This window comes from Zalophus californianus, chromosome 5, assembly GCF_009762305.2.
Source record: "Zalophus californianus isolate mZalCal1 chromosome 5, mZalCal1.pri.v2, whole genome shotgun sequence".
NCBI lineage: Eukaryota > Metazoa > Chordata > Mammalia > Carnivora > Otariidae > Zalophus > Zalophus californianus.
Window position 1 is genome coordinate 69889130 of NC_045599.1, and position 11926 is coordinate 69901055.

General features: G+C 42.2%; 1 pseudogene; it reads left to right on the plus strand.

Moving 5' to 3' along the window:
- Positions 1-2214: 2214 nt before the first annotated feature.
- LOC113928682 lies at positions 2215-3365 on the plus strand (annotated as a pseudogene).
- Positions 3366-11926: the final 8561 nt, after the last annotated feature.

Genomic DNA, 11926 nt, shown 5'->3' on the forward strand with positions numbered 1-11926 from the left:
CCAACTCTACCCCCAATAGCTACTATTTAAGAGACAAGCATCAGACTAAAGGTGGATCCTAAGGAGAAGGCAGTTGTTTCACTTTTTTCAGTGTTGGTGGAGTAGTCTCTCACCTTTGCTAGATCTCTGTAAAGAAGCAGGTTTTCTACTGATGGCCATGCTACAAAGGAAAACTGGTGTTAGGAGGAAACCAGTGCTGGATATAAGGACAGCAATAGGACCTAGAAACCTGGTGACAGTATGAGGCCCCTAGATTCATCAGCCAATCCTGAAGCTGCTCTCTCCCTAGACTACCAGTTAGGTGAGCCAACAAGTGCCTGTATTGTTTTAGTCAGTTAGAGATTTTTTTTCCCCTGTAACTTACAGTCAAACACCCTAGCTGATAACCTATCTCAAAGGATTCCTGTGAGAATTAAATGACATAATGCATAAAAAGGGGTTGGCATTAATTAGGATGTAACAAGTATGAATTACATATCCTTATCAGGGAAGTTACTAGATCTAAGTAAAAAAAAAAATATATATATATATGTATATATATATTATTGGTCTCCTTTCAAATTCTCCTTCTTTATCAAAAGACAAGTGACCTTAAATGCCATTGTCAGCTCCTGACCAAAAGCTCCCTTGGAGGTGTTTTCTCCAGCAGGATTAGAGAAGCCAAAATAACCAGGTGAATATCTCTGACCATGATAGAGAAGTTAGCTATAACAGGGAAAGATTATTCTGAGACTTATAGAATCACAGAACAACAGATTATGGTTAATTTTAGTAAAGAGATTCATGAAATAAGGAGATAGGTGTTGATATCTCTAGTCATAGCTGAAAAAAACGGGCTCAGATGGAGTGAACTGCAGCCAGTCACATACAGAGATGGATTGCATCCAAACCCGGTGCTCATATTACTTGTAGTGGACGTTTGTTCTCTTGGCAGTCCAGCATGCCACCCTTTTAGGGCACTGTCCCTGTACTACATCAAACATGTGATTCCTTTAAGGCTGTCAAATAACATGTAGTTTCCGTTATTACTAGGCTAACACAAAATTATTGCTTTTTCAGTAATTACATTTATAGTCATTGACCCATCCCTAAGCATATTAAAATTCACATTTTTAAAAAAGATTTTATTCATTTATTTGAGAGAGAGAGAGCAGCAGAGGGAGAGGGAGAAGCATGTTCCCCACTGAGCAGGGAGCCCGATGCAGGGGGCTGAAGGCAGACACCCAACCGACTGATCCACCCAGGCGCCCCTAAAATTCAAATTTTAAAAGGAAACAAGGTGGGTGCCTGGGTGGCTCAGCCGGTTAAGCGGCTGCCTTCGGCTCGGGTCATGATCCCAGGGTCCTGGGATAGAGTCCCGCGTCGGGCTCCCTGCTGGGTGGGGAGTCTGCTTCTCCCTCTACACTTCTCCCCTGCTCGTGATCTCTCTCTCACTCTCCCTCTCTCTCTCTCAAATAAATAAAATCTTTAAAAATAAAAAAAGAAACAAGGAAGGATAAGTAGAGGACACATAATCTTTGGTCAGTAGATGATTCTGTTATATCTTTTAGGATCTGGAATACCCTGACCAGTGTATTAGATTAAAAAAAAAATTCATAAGAATTTGAGAATACATTTTAGAGGGGAAGAAGCTTGCAAGTCACCAGAACGTGCCCTAGACTGTGTGTGTGTGTGTGTGTGTGTGTGTGTGTGTGTGTGTGTGTGTGTCTTGGTAGTGATTTTGTGTCATTGCCTCATTCTTGGCACTCTGTCAGTACTCAAGAAAACCAGATTGAAAATTTGGAATCTGTGCTTCAGTGGATTGAAACTGACCTCTAGTCACTAAGGAAAAATCAAAACAAAACACACAAGAATTTAGAGAGGATATTTTTCTGCCAACAAATAATTTTTCCTTGATGTTATTTCTTAGTTGGGCCAATATTCCAATGGAAAAAATAGATAGATTGGTCAAGAGTTCAATATAATTTTTTGTGACATTTGACCTTAAGTGACATAATAAAAAAATTAATGACAAAATTGTATTCTTTCATATGGATGCATGTGTGACTATTGGTTTCACACAGAATATTTAAGAGGAAAAAGCAGAAAGGATAATCTAATGGCATTTTGTTTTATTTGGAATGTTAATTCTTAAGCTAATTTATTTATTCAATAAATATTTTTGCCAGGTACTGTTACAACCACTTGGGATGTATCAATGAACAGACCAAAAATGGGAACAAAACTGTATGTAGAGATGAGGGTTTAAAATATTGTTGGGCTTGAGACTTGTGAGCTAATTTATTTGTTTGCTGTAATTGTTATCATGATTCTTGGCTAAAGAGCTTTTTATAATGCCTTTATTTTGAAAACTTCAGTTAGGGTCTAACTTCCCATTCTTTGTTGAGCCAAATGATATGATAGGGGAGGGAACTAGGGAAGCTCAGAGGAGGTTAAACAGGGAGCAGACTCTGGGATAATATGGAGGAAACAGAGAAGAAAAGTGTCATCTGAGTAAAGAAGAAGCTATTGTGAAGGGAGATGTTGGGTTTCTAAATGAAGGGAAACAATGAGGGAAACTGGGTGGACGGGGTGAGGCTGCAACGCCCCGGGAGGCTGCCTCTCAAGAGTGCTGTCATTTCGGCAGGCCAGGCCAGAGAGGGGAGTTCGGGTACCATCCAGCGCCCCTCTCCCGCTCCCCGCAGGCCTTCGTCCCCGCCATGGCCGATCTAATCCAGAAGAAGCTACAGGGAGAAGTGGAGAAATATCAGCAGCTACAGAGGACTTGAGTAAATCCATGTCAGGGCGGCAGAAGCTTGAGGCCCAACTAACAGAAAATAATATCGTGAAGGAGGAGCTGGCCCTGCTAGACGGGTCCAACGTGGTCTTTAAACTTCTGGGTCCTGTGCTGGTCAAACAGGAGCTGGGAGAGGCTCGGGCCACCGTGGGGAAGAGGCTGGACTATATATCACAGCTGAAATTAAGCGATATGAATCCCAGCTCCGGGGCCTCGAACGGCAGTCAGAGCAACAGAGGGAGACCCTGGCTCAGCTGCAGCAGGAGTTCCAGCGGGTGCAGGCAGCCAAGGCAGGGGCTTCTGGGAAGGCCTGACCCCGTGGTGGGGGGAAGGGGAGGGGAGGGAATGAGGCAGCTCTACGGTCTATACTGTAGCTAATAAAATGTGAAAACACCTTTTGAACACGTTCAAAAAAGGTTTGAACGACATATTGCTTATCTTTGTGGTGTGGGGTACCGTACAAACACCTCAGCAGTACTTAAGGAAACTTCAATAAAACTCCATCTCTCTTCAGTATTTCTGTTGGGGATTTTTCCCTTCTTTGTGTCTCTTCCTACTTCTCTTCCTCTTTTTCTCTTTTTTTTTTTTTGCTTCTTCCTCTTGTAAGTCAAATGTCTGGAGAATAGCCTTAGGTCAGGGGCAAAAATACCTAGGGTCAAATTAAAGAATGGAGGCCATTAGACTGAGGTGGTTCTAATGCCTTAGCAGCCTACATAAGCAAACCCAAACCTAAGCCTCTAATTCCTCAAGGTTAAAATTGAAACAAAGGACAACCAGTCACAGTCAGTTAGGCTTTCCCCAAACAAGGCAAGCACTTAAGCTATTGACAATCAAATAGTTCTCTTGCTTTGCTTCCGCCTCGTTTCTAGAAGTCTTTCTCTTAGCTCCTGTTGGTGGAGCACTCCTGACCACTTCTGGTCTGGCGCTGCCCAATTTGGTGCAATTGTTGCTCAAATAAACTCTTAGAATTTGTAATATGCCTCTATTTATCTTATAACACTAGTTATATTTGGGTTACATATGATTTTTTAAAGCATTCTACATTATATAACCTTACATTTGGGGAAAAATATTGCTCTCATAAATTAGACATAAGTAAGTAATCTAGACAATCTCTTCCTTTTTTTTTAAGATTTTATTTATTTATTTGACAGAGAGACACACAGCAAGAGAGGGAACACAAGCAGGGGGAGTGGGAGAAGGAAAAGCAGGCTTCCTGCGGAGCAGGGAGCCCGATGCGGGGCTCAATCCCAGGACCCTGGGATCATGACCCGAGCCGAAGGCAGACACTTAACAACTGAGCCACCCAGGCGCCCCTAGACAATCTCTTCTTGACAGGGAGTTTCAACTGGAGGTCAATATAAAATGTTTAAGATTGTCAAAAGGAGAGCATGGGTTTAGAGAGGCTGTGACACCGAACTGTAGAATTCCATTATTAAACATAAAGCCACTGGTCAGATCCTGGAAACACTGCTGGCCTTACGGGATATAACCTAAGTAACAGTAGTCTAAATAGTAATGGTAATGAGATTAAGAGAAGTTAGCACTGGGGGCGCCTGGGTGGCTGAGTTGGTTAAGCAACTGCCTTCGGCTCAGGTCATGATCCTGGAGTCCCGGGATCGAGTCCCGCATCGGGCTCCCTGCTCAGCGGGGAGTCTGCTTCTCCCTCTGACCCTCTTCCCTCTCGTGCTCTCTATCTCTCATTCTCTCTCTCTCAAATAAATAAATAAAATCTTTAAAAAAAAAAAAAAGAAGTTAGCACTGAAAGCTTCTATTTACAAGGAGCCTCCTGTGTGCCAAGGACCATTCTAGACATTGTCTCACTGAATTCTGTTTTGTTTTTTTTTTTTTCTTTTAAGTAGGCTCCACGTCCATCGTGGAGTCCAACGTGGGGCTAGAACTCACAACCCTGAGATCAACACCTGAGCTGTCATCAAGACCCAGGTCCCCCTTGTCTGATTGAATTCTCACTACTGTTCTATGAGGTGGGTAAATTACTTGCTCAGTGTTACACAGATTTGTAGCCATTCTTTGACATATCTTTTGGGCAGGGACCACCAGGGAAATAAAATATTATCTATCATTAAGGATTCTGGCCTATTCTGTGGTGGACAATAAAGAGGCTTTTACTCTCAGAGAGGGTGTTCAAGACTTCTAATGTTGACCTGGCATCAGAATGGGCCTCCTTGTTTCTTGAACTTCCCTGATGAAGAGCTCATATGTATCCTGAAGCACTAGAGACTCCAGCTGCACCTAGGGCCACAAACCTTTAGTCCATTTGGAATTGACACTACGAAAGAAAACAAATAGCTGGATATTTTCGTCTTCCCTTGCAAATGCAGTAAGAAATGATTGTGAGGTGACTTCTTTTCCTCCCTCCCTTTCCTATCTCCTCCCTTCTTTCCTTTCTTCTTTGTCTTTTTGTCTTTTGTTCTTTCTTTCACGTAGCTACTCAAACAAGTATTGAGGGGTTCCTTTCTGCAAGGCCCAATGCTAGAGGCTGGGGCTGCATGATTGTGGTATAATAAGAAATATATATTTTGGTCTTCCTCCATGGTTCCTGGCACAGAAGACCCTTGGAGTTCCTTGAGTAATACCGGGGTCAGGGGCATCTTTTGTTATTCATAACAAGCCCCTTTCAACCATACTTGGGTTTATGGTAATGAGATGACTCTTGGAAGGCGAAGGCTGGTTGCCAGAGGACCCAATCAGGTCATTTCAGTCCCACCCTTTGACCTCCAGGGAGGAGAGGGGCTGGAGAATGACTTAATCACCAATGGCCAAGGATTTAATCAATCATGTCAATCGAATCATCATAAAACCTCTAAGTTATGGAGTTCTAAGAGCTTCCACATCAGTGAACACATCCAGGTGCTGGGAGGGTGGCACATCCAGGGATGGGGATGGGAGCTGCACACCCCCCTCCACCCACACCTTACCTTAAGTATCTCTTCCCTCTGGCTGTTCCTGAGTTCTAGCCTTTATAATAAACCGGTAAATGTCAATGAAGTATTTTTCTGAATTCTTTGAGCCCTTCTGGCTAATTATCAAACCCAAAGAAGAGATGGTGGAAAAGCTCAATTTATATCCCATTGATCAGAAGTGCAGATGACAACCTGGGTCTTAGGATCGACGTCTGAAGTGCAATCTTGTGGGACTGAGCCCTTAAACTGAGGGCATGTGCTAATTCTGGCCAATTACTGTCAGAATTTAGTTAAATTACAGGATAGTGGCTGCTGAGAATTGGAGAATTCCTTGGTGTGGAGAAACCCAAGCATCTGGTGTCAGAAATATCCTGTGGGCAAAGAGGAAACAAGTTTTCCTTTAGTTTATATTCCTTTTAATTGTGTGCAAACACAATCTTCTCCTCTGGAGAGGAGAACCTAATTTCCATTCAGTGTGGATCATAAGCATCATGAGGTCAGGAGCTGTATGTCTCATTTGGCACTGTATCCTCTAGCCCCACCTTGCACAGGACGTGGCAGTAAGCATGTGCTCAAAAAATACGTTGCATGAATGAATAAAAGGCTAGTATTGCTTCACTAATGAAAGGGTACACCTGAAACCTCATCTGGTTAATGCCACCCTACAGACTGCCCAAACTGCCCTCAGGAAAAACAGAAGCAGCGTGAATTCCAATCCTGAGAATGGTTATCTGGGATATATACCTTATGAAAAAGTACGGAAGTTCAGGTTGAGTAATGAGACACTCCATTTGCAAATAACACATGTTCGTTTTCATGTTGCTTAAGACTCTTTGCTAGGAAACGAAACACTTGTAATTTAATATGTAATGTTCTCAGAGTACGAGGCCAAACCACCTCAAGTTGTGAACGCTTTGGCTCTGAAGAGCCAGTCGGGGTCAGGGCAGGGCAGGACTTGGCCTAATGCCCCTCCAGAATAAACCAAACAGCTACAGGAAGTGGTTTCCGTGATTCAGTAGGTGGCACACTTCCTTTTGAGTCAGAACTGAATCATGGTCGTGAGAGACAAAAAAGACCTATTTCTTTATCCCATACTTTTTCCCTATTCCCAATAGTAAATTTATCACAGTCTGTCATATGACATATCCTGTTTAGTTTAACATGTTTCACCAGAAAAGAAAAAAAATGCAAATCAACTACGAGGAGGGAAGAAGAGACTGGGAAACACAGCAGATGGAAATGAATTCAAGCATCAGTCTTTCACCAGAGGACCATATTCTCCGAGGAGATTGAAAGAAAAGCCACAATCTGATTTCACCGGGGTCATCAAGGCCCCTGGTTCTCTCAACTGGAATCTGACCCATTTCCAGTGGAAGCAATTAGATCACACTTACATAAACCGTGTTGCTTTAAATGGCTCTGCTTTGCTCTTCCCTCACTGACCCTGGCTTCCTCCCTGGCCTGTCTGCTGAAAGGCCCCCCTGGTGCTGTCCCAAGCATGGCCCTCGTTCAGCTGTGGGTGAAATGATCCTGTTCTGAATGTACTGAATGCTGCTGGCAATGCTGTAAATTGTTTGGAGGCTTAAGGAAAAACCCCCTGGATATCAACAAGTCATAAAAACAGAAATATTTTCTCAGTGTGTCTTTAATTTTTCAATATTTATAGTTTTGGGAATGTAAACATTTTTATCCATACTTTCAAACGATAAACTTGGTTTTATTATATCTTTGTTGCTTCCTTCTACCCCAGTTCCTTCTGATTGGCTGTGTGTCTCAAGACAAAGATTCAGAAACTCATGCTGTATGTCCTGTATTTATATCACTCTTGGAAGACTGATAATCAGACTGAAATCAAAAATCTTACTGCCATGGGGGCTCCTGGGTGGCGCCGTTGGTTAAGCAACCCACTTGGTTCCGACTCAGGTTATGATCTCAGGTTCGTGAGATCAAGCCCTGCATTGGGCTCTGCACTCTGCATTCTGCGCAGAGTCTGTTTGGGATTCTTTCTCTCTCCCGCTTCCTCTACTCAGCTCGTGTGCACCCACACGCTCTCTGTCTCTCTAAAATAAATAAATAAAATAAAATCTTAAAAAAAAAAAAGGAAACGTTATTGCCATGTTAGTATTCTGCAGCTGCTTCTGTGAACTATTCCAGTGGTTTGAAGAATACAGCATTCAAAATCACATAGATCTATGTTCAGATTCAAACTCAACAAAAAATTGCACAGCTCTGTGACCTTAGGTAAGTCTCTTAACCTCTCCGAGCCATAATTTCCTTCGTCTATAAAATGGGACTCTAGCATAAGAACAATATTACTGTGAGAACTAAATAAAGCTTTTACCTAGTGCCGAGAACAGCTCCTAGCTCATATTTGGCGTTTAAAATAAGCTAGTGCCCTTTCTCTTTATTTACAATACCTTTCCACTGGGAGGTCAGAAGAGCGTTTGGACAGAACAGCTGCATGCGCACGCTGAATCTTACCCTTCCCCAAAGACGTCAGTCCCATCCAGCTCCTTCAGCACTTTCATCAACAGCACCTGCAGCGTATGTCATATCAAATGGTATCCTTAATGGAACAGTAGAGTAGCCCAGCCAGGAAGCAGGCTTTAAAGCCAAAGCCAGCTCTTCTGGACAGGACAGTTGTGGCTGATAGATGACAGCCAAATGTGAAGGGAGTCCTCATCTGACACATGGAAGAGAGCACCTAGAGAATGGGCAGGAAAAAGAACCGTGGGCAGCACTCACAGCCAGACAGAGCAGCTGCCGGGCCCGGGTCAAACAGGCTGGTAGACAGGTGGAAATGCGAATACACGGTGGATTTGAAACGCCCTTCTAAAACATCCATCCGTCCACATCCCTTCAATTCCTCCCGCAGAGCCATACGGAGAGGGTGATGGCTTTTAGAGAAGAGGGGTGGTACCACCCCACCCCCAGAATTAAGGTCCGAAAGATCATTTTGTACTCACCTGCCTTAGAGTCATCACTTTGTATATGGTGGTTGCCAGGTTTCCTGGTTTCCTGACTGTCTCTTCCCCTGGACTGGGAGCTTCTAAAAGGCAAGCAATGTGTCTTATTTGTTTTTGAACCAACCCTTACCTGTAGCACAGTCCCTAACCCATAACAGATGCTCAACCAGTGTTTGTTGACGTAAAAGAAATACAAGAAAGTCCAATCGGAAGGACCACGGGAGAACTTCAACAGGAGTTGATGGCCTCTGGGGCTGAGGTCTCATAGGAGGACTGGCTGGATAGGCCAGTTTTGAGGAAAAGAGCCAGAAGTCAGAGCCCCAGTGTGAGAATATGGAGAAAAGAAGACAGAAACTGTTTTTTGAAAATTGCACTTGTGGGCAGTCCAAGCTAGACATGACTTCTGGAGGTCTGGCCATTGTCTGAGTGGAGTGTTGATCGCGTGTGTGCTGGAGGCTTCTGTTTAAATAACTACCGGAGTAAGATGACTCAGCAGCCAGAGGATGGGGCGCTCTTCAGGCTGTCTCCTCCTTTTCAGTGACAAATCATATTGCCCTGGGTGTCTGTGGCGGTCTCTGATATGACCCACGATAGCTCCTGTCTTGCCAGCTCATCAGCCAGGGTGCCAAGTCACCCATCACTAATCTGGAGACAGAAATGGTTTGACAGGCATGATCTCATGCCCAAGCCTGGAGATTCCTCTTTAAAATGGACTCTTATCAGTGGATTGTGTTTCTGAAATTTAGAGGCTGCTTTTAAATTTTTATTCTATCTCTCCATCAAGGACTTCTGATTGTCATCAGGATAAAGTCAAATTTTGATATTCTGGCAGCTGAAGTCCTGCAGAAACTGATCTACACCTGCTCTCCTGGCACCATTGACTCTAACTGTGCTTTGTTTCTTGTTTTCCCTTAACACGGGCTTGCTACTTTTTGTTTCTTTGCTACTTTTTGTTTCTTTGTTTTCATCCCCAGCAGATATACGGCAACAGGACAAAGCTTTAAGAAAGAGGCCTAGGAGGAAATCCTATCTAGTGCCTATTTCCTGAGAATTTCGGGAAGTTACCATTATTAAAATTTAACGGTATATTGCTCATGAACTAGCAGTGTTCTCTGGATTTTTTGTTTGACAAATGCTGATCACCTTTCAAGTAGGGATCCACGGATACCTCAGATACACGGATCAAAAATTGCAGGAGCCCGTGAATGAAATTGTGAATTGGACCAGCTGCAAAGTGTTCTGCCTAAAAAGAACAAAGTAAGATTTTAAACTTTTATTCTTAAGCACTCTAAGTGTTTACATGTCTGCGGGACCGATATCAAACTTCAGATCCCATTTTTGCAACCCACTGCTCAGATGAAGGAAGTAACCCACACCGTCCACACCGCCACTCTTTACCTTTAATGCCACCTTACGCCCGCACTCCAGACAGCTTGTCCAGTGAGAATTCTCTCAGCTGCATCAGTACATACCGTTCCTGGTGAGTGACGTGGTCACACATTCTGTTTCCTCAGAACTTAGTTCAGTTGGCCCAGGACAGGTAGTGGTGCTTACTACTATTCATTCAATTTGAATTTGAAAGAGGACCTCACCACTTGCTTCCATCCTCTGTAGATTGTACTCAAGAATAATGGAGAATTGTGGCTTTGTATTTACCCCCCAGCGTTTTCATTGTCAACCTAATTATTATTTACAATAATAATTTCTGTTGGCAGACGGTGGTAACTCTTGAAGTCCCCTTTTGAGCCCAGAGAAATGTTGTTCTACTTGAGATAAATGGGTAACAAAGAGAGGAAATATTCAGAAATATCTGTGATTCTAATTCACTTAAAAATTTTACTTTTTCCACTTTGAGCTATGCTGTAGTTATGAGTCCTTAGGAAATCCATTTTGGATTGCTTATGATTTTTAACATTATTGAAAAATGAAATAAAACATTTCATAAGTTTATTATAGATGTTTCAAAATGTATAGATAAGCACACAGAAGAAACTCTGCAACATCTACAGTCTCCCAACCCAGAAATAACCACAATTAATACTCGAGAGTTCCCCAAGCTTTTCCACCTCTAAGGAATTTCGAATATGTTACTTTGTTACCTATTTTCACAATTGAGTAATAGTTGATGTACCTCTTTCTACACCAGTTTAATTGCTATAATGATTTATTATTTTATGGTTTTTTCATGATATATTTAAGCTTCCTTATTTTTCTCACTGTTATGCAAATGCTCCAAAGACACTTTTGTAAATAAATATTTGTCTGAATCTCCTGTTAAGCCCTACAAGTCGAGTTTCTGAATCAAGGTCATGATTTTTCTTAGGTTTCTTTTTTTTTAATGTGTGGTAAAATTTTCCTCAGAAAATTTGTATCAATTTATACTCCTACAAGTGGTACAGATTGTTTTTTTAGAATCACCATGACAATCTCTGCTGCAAAACACCTTTAAAATAAACATATGTGTGTGTGTCTGTCTGTTAATTAACAAACATTTATTGATCATTGCCCTAAGTGCCATGCACTGATCTGGGTACTGAAAGAGTAAACGAGGTAGGCGAAGACCTTCTCAGCTTAAATTTTTTGATGGAATTGAACAACAAGCAGATAATATCGTTAATATCATTTCAGACTGGGATATATGCTGTGAAGAAGAGTAAAGCAGTGTGTGAACGCATTTGTGTGTGAAAGTAGGGTGGAGTTAACTGTTTAGACAGATGGTCAGGTAATGCCCGGTCTAAAGATTCAATATCAAAATAGAAAATGTTTCTTAAACTAATACTTGATTATTTTAGAAAACTCTGAATGTGGACAAGTACAAAGAGAAAATAAAAAGTTACCTCAAGTTCTAGCAATTTGGTTCCTATCCTTTCAGTTTTGGTTTCATCACACGCACACATAAGCATGCACATGCACCTATGTATTAAGATATTGCTGAGTACACTGTACATATTTGCTCAGCATAGAAGACACTAGTAGTCAGAAATTTGCATGACCAGTGGGTCCAGTGAGAAGATTCAGTGCTCAGAAACTTAGGGTTTTATTCTGTGGGCCAGTAGTTATCAAGAGTTTTGCAATTGCAACAACCACTGGCAATTTGGTTTAAAATATTTCCTTTCCCTCTTTTTCTTAAAAAGGCTGCATGGCGCATATACAGGTTTGATTTTTTCATTAAAGTGGGTAAAAATTCATACCCTATGGCGGAAAAATCTGCAATGGGCTAGAGATCATTGGAGAAGCCACAGAAGGCCACAGGACAGGCT